Raw genomic sequence first — 12,147 nt, forward strand, 5'->3', positions numbered from 1 at the left:
AATCTCTCTCGTTAGATAAGTTGGGTTAACATCAGCTTCCGAAGAGAGAAGCCCAAAGCAGCCTTCAACACCTTCAACAGAACTGGACTTTCTTTCTCTCCCGTGGAAATAGAGTCCGGGGGGAACGGCCAGGGCTGGCGGGATGGGGGATCCTGCAGATGGCAGAGCAAGGACAACGTGTGGCCCCAGGCAGGGGGAGCATGGGCACTTGAGGTCACCCCGCCATCCGCCCTACGGTCCGTCCACGCTCAGCAGTGGTTACCCACATGTTGTCGACTTCCTGGCTCACCAGCCCTTGTAGCATCCCTTGGCCCTTCTGGGTGCGATGTCCTGTCACTGGAGTGTAAATTTCCGTGGTCTTCTGAATGAGGTCGAGGTCTCTTTGTGCCGAGGGCTCTAACGTTAATCTGCACAAGCCTTTCCTTTGCCCTAGCCTGTAAGCGACAGAGAACTGGGGCTGACAGCTGTGCTCTCTCTGTATGCCGCCGTTACGCAGTGTTTCCGTCACCGCTGCTGGGAGCCCTGTTCTATTGCTGCTCCTTCGTAGGTGACACGTTCCTTTCCGCTGGTTGTTTTCTCTCGTATTTAACTGCCCTCCAGCCCCATGCCCTTCTCCTCACCAAAACCAACCTACCCAGGACCCCATGGCTTCTGAAGAGCCATGCTCCAGACCAGAGGCATTTCCCAAGGGTGGAGCCAACCCCTTCCCTTTCTGCATTCTCCCTGTCAACCAGCCATCAAAATGAGGGTCAGCAAAAAAAAAAAAAAAGAAAAAAGGGACTTCCCTGGTGGCCTGGTGGTTAAGAATCCGCCTTCCAATGCAGGGGATGCAGGTTCAATCCCTGGTTGGGGAACTAAGATTCCCACGTGCCGCGGGGAAACTAAGCTCGCCCACTCTAGAGCCCAGAAGCCACAAGCAGAGAGCCCGTGCACTGCAACTACTGAGCCCGTGAGCTCTGGAGCCAGCGCGCCACACTGGAGAGTAGCCTGCACGTCACAACGAAGATCCCACCTGCCGCAACTAAGACCCGACACAGCCCATCAATAAATAAATAATTTTTTAAAATGAGGGTCAGCCAGTAGCTCTTAAGTATTCTTATTATTGAGGTAAAATTCACCACTTTAACCACTTTAAAGTGAATGACTTCTAGGATATTCACAATGTTGGGCAACCAGCACCACTCCCTAATTGCAGCACGTGTTCATCCCCCCAAAAATCCCCTCACCCGTCAAGCAGTCACTCCCCATTCCCCCCACCCGCCAGCCCACAACAACCACTAATCTGCTCTCGGTCTCTATGGGTCGCCTCTTATGGATATTTCATGTAAATGAAACCATACAATATGTGATCTTTTGTTTCTGGCCTCTTTCACTTAGCACAATAGCTTCAAAGTTTATCCATGTTGTAGCATGTATCAATGCTTCATTCCTTTTCATGGCTAAGTAAGTTTCCATTGTGTGGACATACCATGTTTCACTTATCATTCATCAGCTGATGGACATTTTGTTTTCACTTTGGGACTATTATGAATAATACTCCTGTAAACATTTGTGTACAATTTTTTTGAACATCTGTTTTCAGTTCTTTGGGGTATATATCTAGGAGTAGAGTTGCTAGGTCATATGGTAATGCTATGCTTAACTTCTTCAGAAACTAACAAACTAGTTTCTGAAGGGTCTGCTCCATTTTCCATTCCCGGTAGCAATGTATGAGGGTCCCAACTTTTCCACCTCCTTGCCAACACAGGTTATCTTCCTTTTATTAAAAATTTTTTTGCCCACACGCATGGCATGAGGGATCTTAGTTCCCCGACCAGGACCCTATATTTTCTTCTAAGGTTTGTATAGTTTTATTTTTTATTTATTTATTTATTTGGTTGCACTGGGTCTTAGTTGTGGCAGATGGGCTCCTTAGTTGTGGCACGTGGGCTCCTTAGTTGCGGTTGGCGGGCTCCTTAGTTGTGGCATGGGAACTCTTAGTTGCAGCATGCATGTAGGATCTAGTACCCTGACCAGGGATCAAACCCGGGCCCCCTGCCTTTGGAGCACAGAGTCTTAAACACTGTGCCACCAGGGAAGTCCCGGGTTTATAGTTTTAGCTCTTACCTTTAGGTCTTTGATCCACTTTGAGTTCATTTTTGTATATGGTGTGAGGTAGGGGTCCAATTTTATTCTTTTGTATATGGATATCTAGTTATCCCAGCACTATTTGTTGAAAAGATTGTTTTTTTCTATACTTGTTAGTGTCCACATTTTTTATTCTTCTAAGGACATCTGTCATATTGGATTAGGGCATACCCTAATGACCTCATTTTAACTTAATTACCTCTTTAAAGACTCTATCTTCAAATACAGTCACATTCTGAGGTACTGGGGATTATGACTTCAATATATAAATTTTGGGGGCACACAATTCAGCTCATAACATGATCATGTGTGTTTTTTTCCTTTCTTTCTTTTAATATAGTTTATTACGTTAGTTGGTTTTCAACTTTTTTGGGGGGGGGCTGTGCCATGGCTTGTGGGATCTTAGTTCCCAACCAGGGATCAAACCCATGCCCCCTGTGGTGGAAGTGCTCAGTCCTAATCACTGGACCACCAGGGAATTCCCTCTGAGTACTGCTTTTGTTGTGGTCCTTTATGGGTAAGATTTGGTATGTTTGGGGTTTTTTTTTCATTTGTTTGGTATTTTCTAATTTCCCTGTGATTTCTCCTTTGACCCATTGGTTGTTCAAGAGTATGTTCTCTAATTTCCACATATCTGTGAACTTTCACATTTTCTTTCTGTTATTGATTTCTCACTTCATTCCTCTGTGCTCAGAGGAGATACTTTGTCTGATTTTAATCTTTTAAAAGTTACCGAGGGCTTCCCTGGTGGCTCAGTGGTTGAGAGTCCACCTGCCAATGCAGGGGACACGGGTTCGTGCCCCGGTCCGGGAAGATCCCACATGTCGCGAAGCGGCTGGGCCTGTGAGCCATGGCCGCTGAGCCTGCGCATCCGGAGCCTGTGCTCCGCAACGGGAGAGGCCACAACAGTGAGAGGTCTGTGTACCGCAAAAAAAAAAAAAGTTACCGAGACTTGTTTTGTGGCCTAACATATTGTCTACCCTGGAGAATATTCCATGTGCACTTGAGAAGACTATGTATTCTGCTGTTGTTGGGTACAGTGATCTATAGATGTCTGTTAGGTCTAGTTGGTTTTTATTGTTATTCAAGTCATCTATTGCCTTGCTGATCATCTGTCTAGTTGTAACATCCATTTTGCAAGTGAAGTGTTGGAGTCGCCAATTATTATTGTTGAACTGTTATTTCTCCCTTCAATTCTGTTAGTTTTTGCTTCATATATTTTAGGGCTCTGTTATTATGTGCATACATGTTTATTATTGTTATATCTTCTTGATGCATTGAGCCGCCCTTATCATTAGTTCATGTGTTTCTTTGTTTCTTGTAACAATTTTTGTCTTAAAGTCTACGTTGTCTGATATCAGAATAGGCACTCCAGCTCTCTTTTGCTTACTGTTTAAATTAAATATCTTTTTTTATTCTTTTACTTTCAACTTATTTGTTTCTTTGGTTCTCAAGTGAGTCTCTTGTAGACAGCATATAGTTGGATTACTTTTTTTCTTTTATCCTTTCTGTCAATCACTGCCTTTTAATTGAATAATTTAATCCACTTACATTTAATGTAATTACTTATACAGAAACACTTACTTCTGTCATTTTGCAACTTATTTTCTATATGTTACATTTTTCCTGTGCTCCAGTTCTTCTACTACTGTCTTCTTTAGTGTTAGATAGATACTTGTTACTGTACCATTTTCTTCTCTATTTTATGATATATATTTTTAGTTATTTTCTTATCGGTTGCTCTGGAGGTTACAGTTACCATCTTAATTTATAATAATCTACTTCAGATTATTATTATCAATAGTATACAAAACTTTGCTCCTATATTGGGCCATCCCTCCCTCATGTTGTTTACTGTTACAAATTATACCTTTATACGTTGTGTGTCCACTGTCATAGATTTATAATTTTTGTTTTATACAGTTGCCTTTTAGATCAGATGGAGGAAAAAGAGGTGTTGATAACCAAAATACATTAATTCTGACATTTATATTTATCTATGTGGTTACCTTTCCTGTTGTTTATTTCTTCACGTGGATTCGAGTTGCTGTCTAATGTCCATCCATTTCAGCCTGAAGGACTCCACTTAGCATTTCTTAAAGGGAAGGTCTACTAGCAACAAACTCTCTCAGTTTTTGTTTGTCTGGGAATACTTTATTTCTCCTTTTTTTGTTGTTTTTTGTATTTTGCTTTTTGGCCACACCACATGGCTTGCAGGATCTTAGTTCCTCAACCAGGGATTGAACCCACACTCTTAACAGTGAAAGCACAGAGTCCTAACCACTGGATCACGAGGGAATTCCCTTTCTCCTTCTTTTCCGAAAGATAACTTTGCCAGTTATATGATTCTCAGTTGACAGGAATTTTTTTCTTTTAGCACTTTGAATACGTCATCCTGCCACTTTCTGGCCTCCAGAGATTCTGATGACAAATAAGCTGTTGATCTTATTGGGAAGACCCCTTGTACACAGTGAGTCACTTCTCTCTTTCTGCTTTCAGGATTTTTTCTTTGTCTTTTGAAATTTTGATTATAATGTGAAGAACTCTGAGTTTATCACACCTTGGATCAACTTTGTGAGCTTCTTAGATATGCAGACTCATGTCTTTCATCAAATTTGGGCCATTTTGGCCCATTATTTTTTAAAATATTCTTTCTTCACCATCCTCTCTCCCTTCTTCTTTTGTGACTTCCATTGTACATATATTAGCATGCTTGATAGCATTCCACAGGTCTCTTAGGCTCTGTCCATTTCTCCTCATTCTTTTTTCTTTCTGTTCCTCAGTTTGGATAATCTCAATTGACTTATCTCTGATTGCTTCTCCTGCTTGCTCAAATGTGCAATGGAACCCCTCTAGTGAATTTTAAAATTTCAGTTATTGCTCATTTCAACTCCAGAATTTCTTTTTGGCTTCTTTTTATAATTCCTCTCTCTTTATTGCTATCCTCTACTTGGTGAGATATTGTGTTCATGGTTCCTTTAGCTCCTGTACATGGTTCACTCTAGCTCTTGAGAATATTAACTGCTTTGATATAGAGTCTTTGTCTAGTAAGTCAGTGTTTGGGCTCATTTAGGGGCAGCTTCTATTCACTTTCTTTCTTTCTTTTTTATTGATGTATAATTGATTCTATTCAATTTCTTTTCCTGTGTGTGGGCCATACGTTCCTGTTTTTCTGCATGTCCACTTTTCTTGAAAACTGGACATTTTTAATATTATAATGTGGCAATTCTGGAAATCAGATTCCCTCCTGTCCAGAGGTTTGTTGAGGCTGCCTCTGTACATTGTTGCTGCCGTCTGTTTGGTGACTTTTCAGAACCAATATCGTAAAGCCAGGATTCTCTATTGTGTGGCCACTGCAGTGTGTTTGATGAGCTTGGTGGTCAGCTAGGGAGTCAACAGAGATTTCTTCAATTACTGAGATGAAGCCACCTTTTTCATGATTGTCTTCCCAGTTAGTTTCCAGAGTTCAAATAAAGTTAGTTCTGATGGCTTTTGCCCGTTTATGTGCTGTTTCTGTGGAGTCCTGGGCCCTTGGAGCTCTCTGCTCTGCCGTTTTTGCTGACTTCACCTCAGCCAATTGCTTTTCAGATCTCTTTGTCTTTGATGCTTTTTCAGTTTCTCGATGATACATTCAAGTGTGGAGTCACTCGTGTTCATCCTACTTGTGACCTGTGCTTCCTGGATCCAAGGATTCATTTCTTCCATCTATTCTGTTAAAGTTTCACTTCTTATCTGTTCAAATATTTCTTCACCCCCTTTTCTTAATTCTCTTTGTCTGCAGCTCCTATTGGAAGGATGGCATAGCACCTCTTCCCTCTTTCTTTCTTTTTTTTTTTTTTTTTTTTTGCGGTACGTGGGCCTCTCACTGTTGTGACCTCTCCCGTTGCGGAGCACAGGCTCCGGACGCACAGGCTCAGCGGCCATGGCTCACGGGCCCAGCCGCTCCGTGGCATGTGGGATCTTCCCGGACCGGGGCATGAACCCGTGTCCCCTGCATCGGCAGGCGGACTCTCAACCACTGTGCCACCAGGGAAGCCTTCTTCCCTCTTTTTAAATGAATTTTCCAATTTTTACAATATTTTCTATCTCTGTTTCTCTGACCTTTATTCTGGTTGGTTTCCTCAGATCTATCTTTCAGGGAGCTAATTCTTCCTTCAATTTTGTCTAAGCTGCTATTTACCCTTCCTCTGAGTTTCAAATTTCCGTGCAGCCTATATTTTTGATTTCTAGCAGTTCTAGGATTTTTTTTCCCCAAACTCCCAGATTTTTTGGTAGTCTTTTCAAAAAAATTATTTTACATCTTCAATCATTTTAAACACACTTATTTCATAGCCTTGGGTTTCCTTCTCAGAGGCAGAGGACATAGGGAGGGGACACAGACAGGGCCATGGTGTCACAGGACATCAGTGCAGAAAGCTTTCCTGTGGGTGCAAAGCCAAGAAGGGCTGGTTCCATCATCTTTTAAGCCATCAGAGCCACAGGGATTCCAGGGGCACCTAAACTTTGAGCGAGGATTCCCGGAGACCCAGGGACTGAAGCATTGAGAGGCCAACCCTCTCTCCATAGTATCACAACGATCGCCTCTTCAAACAAAACTCATTTTTCATTTCATAGCAATCTGTTTGCCATGGGAAAACAATGATCAAGAAGAAAAATAAACTAAAATCACCCACAATCCTAGTTTCCATATTTAGCTGCCATGAGCCAACTAGCCCAGCTCCCCAGCTCCCCAGCTCCCTTCCTGACTTGATTTTTCTCCGTAGCACTGAGCACAGTCAGGCACACTGCAGATTTTACTTATTTCTGATAGTCTGTGCATCCCCGGGAGCACGTCGGCTCTGCGGCAGCTGGCCCTTTGTCTTGCTCCCTCTCGTACCTGCAGAGCTGGGAAGCGGGAGTGTGCGGCACCATTCCCTCCATCAGCACCTTTGGAGTGAACGAACAAACGCACGTGCCGTCTTATGAATGAAAATGTCTACCGCATTTACCCTCACAACGATCCTACAAGGCAGGTGTTTACTATCCTATTTCACAGACGGGTAGACTGAAACCCCCGGGGGCCACCACCTGTCTTCTCGCCCGGCCTCCTGCTGACCGTCTTTCTGTGGCCATATTTAGGCAGCTGCAGCATAGCCCACTCTCTCTCTGTTCACCTGAGCCCCAAGTCATGTCCAAGACATTTCCACACTGTGTTTTTAAGGACTTTATTATTACTTTTGTAATAATGATTTTTCATGTTAGGAGCAGGAAAAACAGGGAAGTGAGATGGCTCACTCCAAGTTCCATCCCATCCCAGGGGCTCCCCATGCTTTTATAAGAGAACCAACTAACGTACTTGGGTGTTTGCGGACTCAAACACTCACCTCATCTCTCCCACCACAACGCAGCTCCTGGAATGTATTTTGCAGGTGAAATGTGAACCCCACCCCCCTGGGTTCAAACCACAGCTCAGGCTAGTAATTTAACCTCACAGCGCCTTCATTCTCATCTATAAAAAGTGGGCAGAATTATTCCTGCTTCACCAAATTGGTGATTCAGGGAAATTATGTATGTAAAACGCTTGACCCAGTGTGTGGCTCACAGTAAATGGTCCATATGTGATTGTACTGATATAAGTAGAAACCTTTGCTCCCCATCAGCCGTAGTGCAGCCTTTGCTTGGTGGAGACAGAAATTCCTTTTTAGCTGTTGCAAATGCTGATCAGCCTCTGGGGGAAGGACTCATGCACACTCAACTTTTTTTTTTAATTATTTATTATTTTTGGCTGTGTTGGGTCTTCGTTTCTGCGCGCGGGCTTTCTCTAGTTGTGGTGAGTGGGGGCTACTCTTCGTTGCGGTGCGCGGGCTTCTCACTGCAGTGGCTTCTCTTGTTGTGGAGCACGGGCTCTAGGTGTGCGGGCTTCAGTAGTTGTGGCTCGCAGACTCAGTAGTTGTGGTGCACGGGCTCAGTAGTTGTGGCGCACGGGCTTAGCTGCTCTGCGGCATGTGGGGTCTTCCCGGACCAGGGCTCAAACCTGTGTCCCCTGCATTGGCAGGTGGACTCCTAACTACTGCACCACCAGGGAAGCCCGAGACTAAACTTTTAAGAGACTCATGTATTAACTATAAAGCAATAACATAACTGCTCTGTGCCTCCAGGGGCGTCGTGGGTGAAGACTGCAGGAGGCAGCAGGAGGGAGCCGAGGCCCGGGCCCTGGGCTGGCCTGAGCAAGGGTTTAAGGCCAACTGCAAGCTTTAAGACCATGGCTTTAATGTCTGCAGGGCTCCAGTGGGGGAGATCAGGGCAGCTGCCTTAGCTGGTAATGGTCTGGCTACGCCAAGTTTTGCAGATGGAGCCTGGAGAGTGGGACAGATGTGCAGAAGAGAAAGTTTATTCACTCAGCAAATATTTATTGGGCACCCATGACACGCCAGACCTATTGTAGGCCCTGGGGGTCTAGAGCCCTGCTCTCAGGGAGCTGCCATGCTGGAGGGTGGAGACAGCCAATAAACAGCCCAGTAATAAGAGACCAAGGCAGAGAGGTGAGCCACGACCAAGAGGGGCCAGAGGCCCAGCCTGCATCGTCTTTCCCCTCCCACAGCTGCAGGATGACGTCCTATTTTTAATCCTCCTTTGACAGATGAGGAAACCCCGGTTGGGGAGATTAAGTTGGCTGTACCCCAGGCACACAGCAGTCCACGGAGGCCCAACCTCTGGCGTTGAAGCTACAAGAGCCTGGGAAGGGAGAAGACGGTGGCTAGTGGTGGTGGTGGGGACAGTCAGGGCCACCCAAATCCCTTCCCAAGGCAGCCTGGGGAAGCCTGGGGCTTCCCAAGAAGCCCCCGGGAGGGGCTCCTGCACTAGGCTTGAGGGGTAGTTAGCCCAGGGGCTGAGATGCTCAAATGAGTATCGGTCACATTTTTCCTACAGATTCCGCCTCCAGAGATTTCTCCAGCCTCAGGGAAGATCACTCCTCCGAGCTCCCTGGGCTGTGGGTGAGCGGGCACGCAGCACCGCTGGGCACGGGGAAGGGAGAGGCAGAGACCTAGGTCCTTCCATCAGAGCCAGGCTCCCAGGGTGGCCCAGGGTCCTGCTCTACTCCTGGGAGGGAGTCCTCAGGTCAGTGGCAGGGCAGAGGAGGCTCATCAGGGTCCTGGGCATTCAGTTGGCAGCCTTGCCAGCCTGGCTGGTTCGGGTGGCCTCTGTGTACGCTCCATCCAAGCCCTGCAACGTAAGACCAGGTGGAGAGGCTCTCTGTTTCGGCCTCGTGAGGAGAGAGGTGGGATCGTTTCTAGCAGTGAGGTGGAACATGCTGATGGCCAGAGACCCCAGGATGTCCAAGAGAATGAGACCCAGGTGGAAGGAAGGGGATGTAGCCTTGGAGGTGACTAAAACAGAAGTCTGTAAACTGGAGTACCAAACTCGGGCTTCGGGAGGGATGCAACCAGGGTGATGGTTCCGAAGGAGTCAACCTGCAGGTCCTCGCCGTCCACGCTTCCCTCTTTCGACTTTCTCCCACTTTGTAAACTAAAAAGGCAAAGGTCTTCCCCAGCCAGAGTCTGACATCCGGGGCTGCAGGAAGTCCTGTGCTCCCAGGAAAGGGACAGTGGGGAGGGTGGGGGGAGGTTTTGGCCTCTCCTACAAGCTGTGTTTCCCAGGACGCAAGGCTTTGGCATCTCAGCTCTCTGTGACCCAGGGCCACTTCACCCACCTCCCAGAGTTGCCTCACCTGTAAGCCGGGCACAGAAGGCCTGTCCTGGGTGGGTGTGGGGCTGCATGGGCTCAGCCGAGTCGTCACTCACTTTAATGTTATAAAGACGTGTGTGTTTGCGGTAGTAGCGCTCTTGCGCAACCTAAAATAAACCCAGTGACCCCAGGGGCTTGGGAGGGGTTCAGCCCACACGAGGAAACTCGACCTTGTAGTTGGCAGGTTCAGTGGGTACCAAGGAAAACTTGTTTTGTTTTTGACTTTTTATGGGGGTTTAATATACACAACGTGCGTCCACCTTAAGTTACAGCTGGATAAAAACTTAATGTATACACAGGAGGAACTGCCACTGAAAATAAGATCTGAAACGTGTCCACGAGCTGAACCTTTCAAAATACAGAAAAAGGGCCAGAGTCCCCAGTTTTTACCTTTGGGGCCCACTGCTGGAACCTCAGGCTAGGGACCTTTGATCTCATTCCTGCCCCTCACTGGGCAGATGGGAAAAGAGGCTGGGGGGGCCAGGTCTCCGGGAAGAGCCGGGAACATCCCCTGCTCCTCGCCAGCTCCTGGGACTTGGCGCCCGCTCCCACGACAGCGAGCTCGGGGGCCCAGGCCCTGGCCTGATGTGGGAACGGGAGGTGGGGGGTTGTGGGAGGTAGGTAGATAGGGGCGCGACCGAGCGAGACTCCTCCCCGGGCGGGGCCGCCCCTGCGCGCGCGCCGACGCCCCGCCCCCGCCCTCCTGCGCGCGCCCCCGCCAGGCTAATTAGGCACGCGGTTTGTTTACAAACATGGGCGCCCGGCAGGTACGCGCCGCCCAGACCGTGCGCGCCTGAGGTTAGAGGGCGGCCCCCCGGACTCCGGGGTCCTCCGGTGCGGGCGGCAGCGGCGGGCGAGCGCTGGCCGCTCTCCCGCCTTTCGCGCGCCTCCCCGAGCACCAGGAAATACGCCCAGAGGCGCACGTCCCTTGCGCGGGAGGGCGCGCGGGAGGGCCGCGCCGGGTCCCCGAGTCGCCGCCGGCGCCGCGCCCCGCCCCCGCGCGCCCCCCGGCCCGGGCCCGCTCGCGGCCGGGTCGGCGGGGCGGGCGGCGGGCGGGGGCGCGCGGGGCGGGGCGGGGCGCGGCGCCGGCGGGGCCGGGACATGTAGTCCGCGCGCCATGGCCTCTCCTGGGCGGCCCCGGCGCGGGCCCGGCCGCGGACTACGACTCCCGCCAGGCGCCGCGGCGCAGCGCATGAGCCCTGCTCGGCTCCGGCGCGTCTATTATGCTGCCGGGGCCGGCGAGCCAAAGAGGAGCCGGCCGCGCGGGCCGGGAGGGGACGGCCGCAGGAGCCGCCGAGGCCAAGTACGCCTTTCTCTTGCTTCCTTGCGCGCGCGGGGCGGCGGGCGGCGCGGGTGGCGGCGGGCCGGGCGGGGCGGGGAGCGCGGCCCCGTACGCCCCGCGCAGGCCGCCGGCGCGTCCGGGGAGCCGGGCGCCCGGGACGCCGTCGCCGCCTCCGCCTTTGTGCGCGGCCACGATGCAACAAAGCGCGGCGGCGGCCCGGGGTCGCGACGGCGGCGGCGGCGGCGGCGCGGGCCCTCTCCCCTCCTCCCGCGCCCTCCCGGCCGCCCGCGTCCCGGGCTCGGGGGCGTCGCCGCGGCCGGGGCGCGCAGCCCGGAGTTGGCACGGCCCGCGCGCCCCGCGCCAGCGATCTCCCGCGCGCCCTCCCTCACGGAAAGGATTTTTTTCCCCCTTTCCTCCGCCCGCCATCTTTCGAAGGGGGGGATCGGGGCGGACGTGGAGGGGAAGGTGCGCTTCGGCGCCACTTTCCCCGCGCCCCTTTCCCCGCGCCCGTCCCGCCCGCCCTGGCTCCTGGCCGCGGGTCTCGCGCGGGGGCCGTAGCCGCGGCCGGGGCGGGGGGCGAGGCCGGGCCCGGGAGCGGGCGGCGTGGCGTGGAGGCCGATTTCTCCAGAGTTAGGCGCCCGAGCTGACTTTGAGCCCTTTGGAGTTGCTGGGTCGTTGCAGCGCGGCCAAGAGGAGACCCAGTTCCCGTTTTGAAATCAGCCCGAAAAGCGCTTAATCCGGGCGAGATTGAGTTGCGGGAGGAGCGGGGGTGCGTGCCCTCCTTCCCACTCAGGGTGGGCCGCGGCCTGACAGCACGGCACAAGCTCATCGGGGAGAAGTACTCACCCCAAACCTCACACGGCCCCCTGGCCCTCGTGGGCTCCCCGTGAATAAAGCTGGGGCTCGGGGGAGTCCTCTTCCTCCACCGGTTGCTCATCCGGGGGCAGGCCGGGGTGGAGGTCTTGGGCCGCCTCCTTTCCCTCGGGGCTAGGGCGCAGTTTTGGAAAGATGAA

General features: G+C 50.7%; 1 protein-coding gene across 4 annotated transcripts in view; it reads left to right on the forward strand.

Moving 5' to 3' along the window:
- Positions 1 to 11,009: 11,009 nt before the first annotated feature.
- BRD3 (bromodomain containing 3) overlaps positions 11,010 to 12,147 on the forward strand; it is a 54,306-nt gene continuing 53,168 nt past the window's right edge. For all 4 annotated transcript variants that reach the window (XM_073806777.1, XM_033859017.2, XM_033859016.2 and 1 more), the window contains exon 1: positions 11,010 to 11,155. The gene's annotated coding sequence lies outside the window, so the exon portion shown is untranslated. The remainder of the gene's footprint in view (positions 11,156 to 12,147) is intronic.

The sequence above is a fragment of the Tursiops truncatus genome, chromosome 6, assembly GCF_011762595.2.
Source record: "Tursiops truncatus isolate mTurTru1 chromosome 6, mTurTru1.mat.Y, whole genome shotgun sequence".
In the NCBI taxonomy this organism is placed as follows: domain Eukaryota; kingdom Metazoa; phylum Chordata; class Mammalia; order Artiodactyla; family Delphinidae; genus Tursiops; species Tursiops truncatus.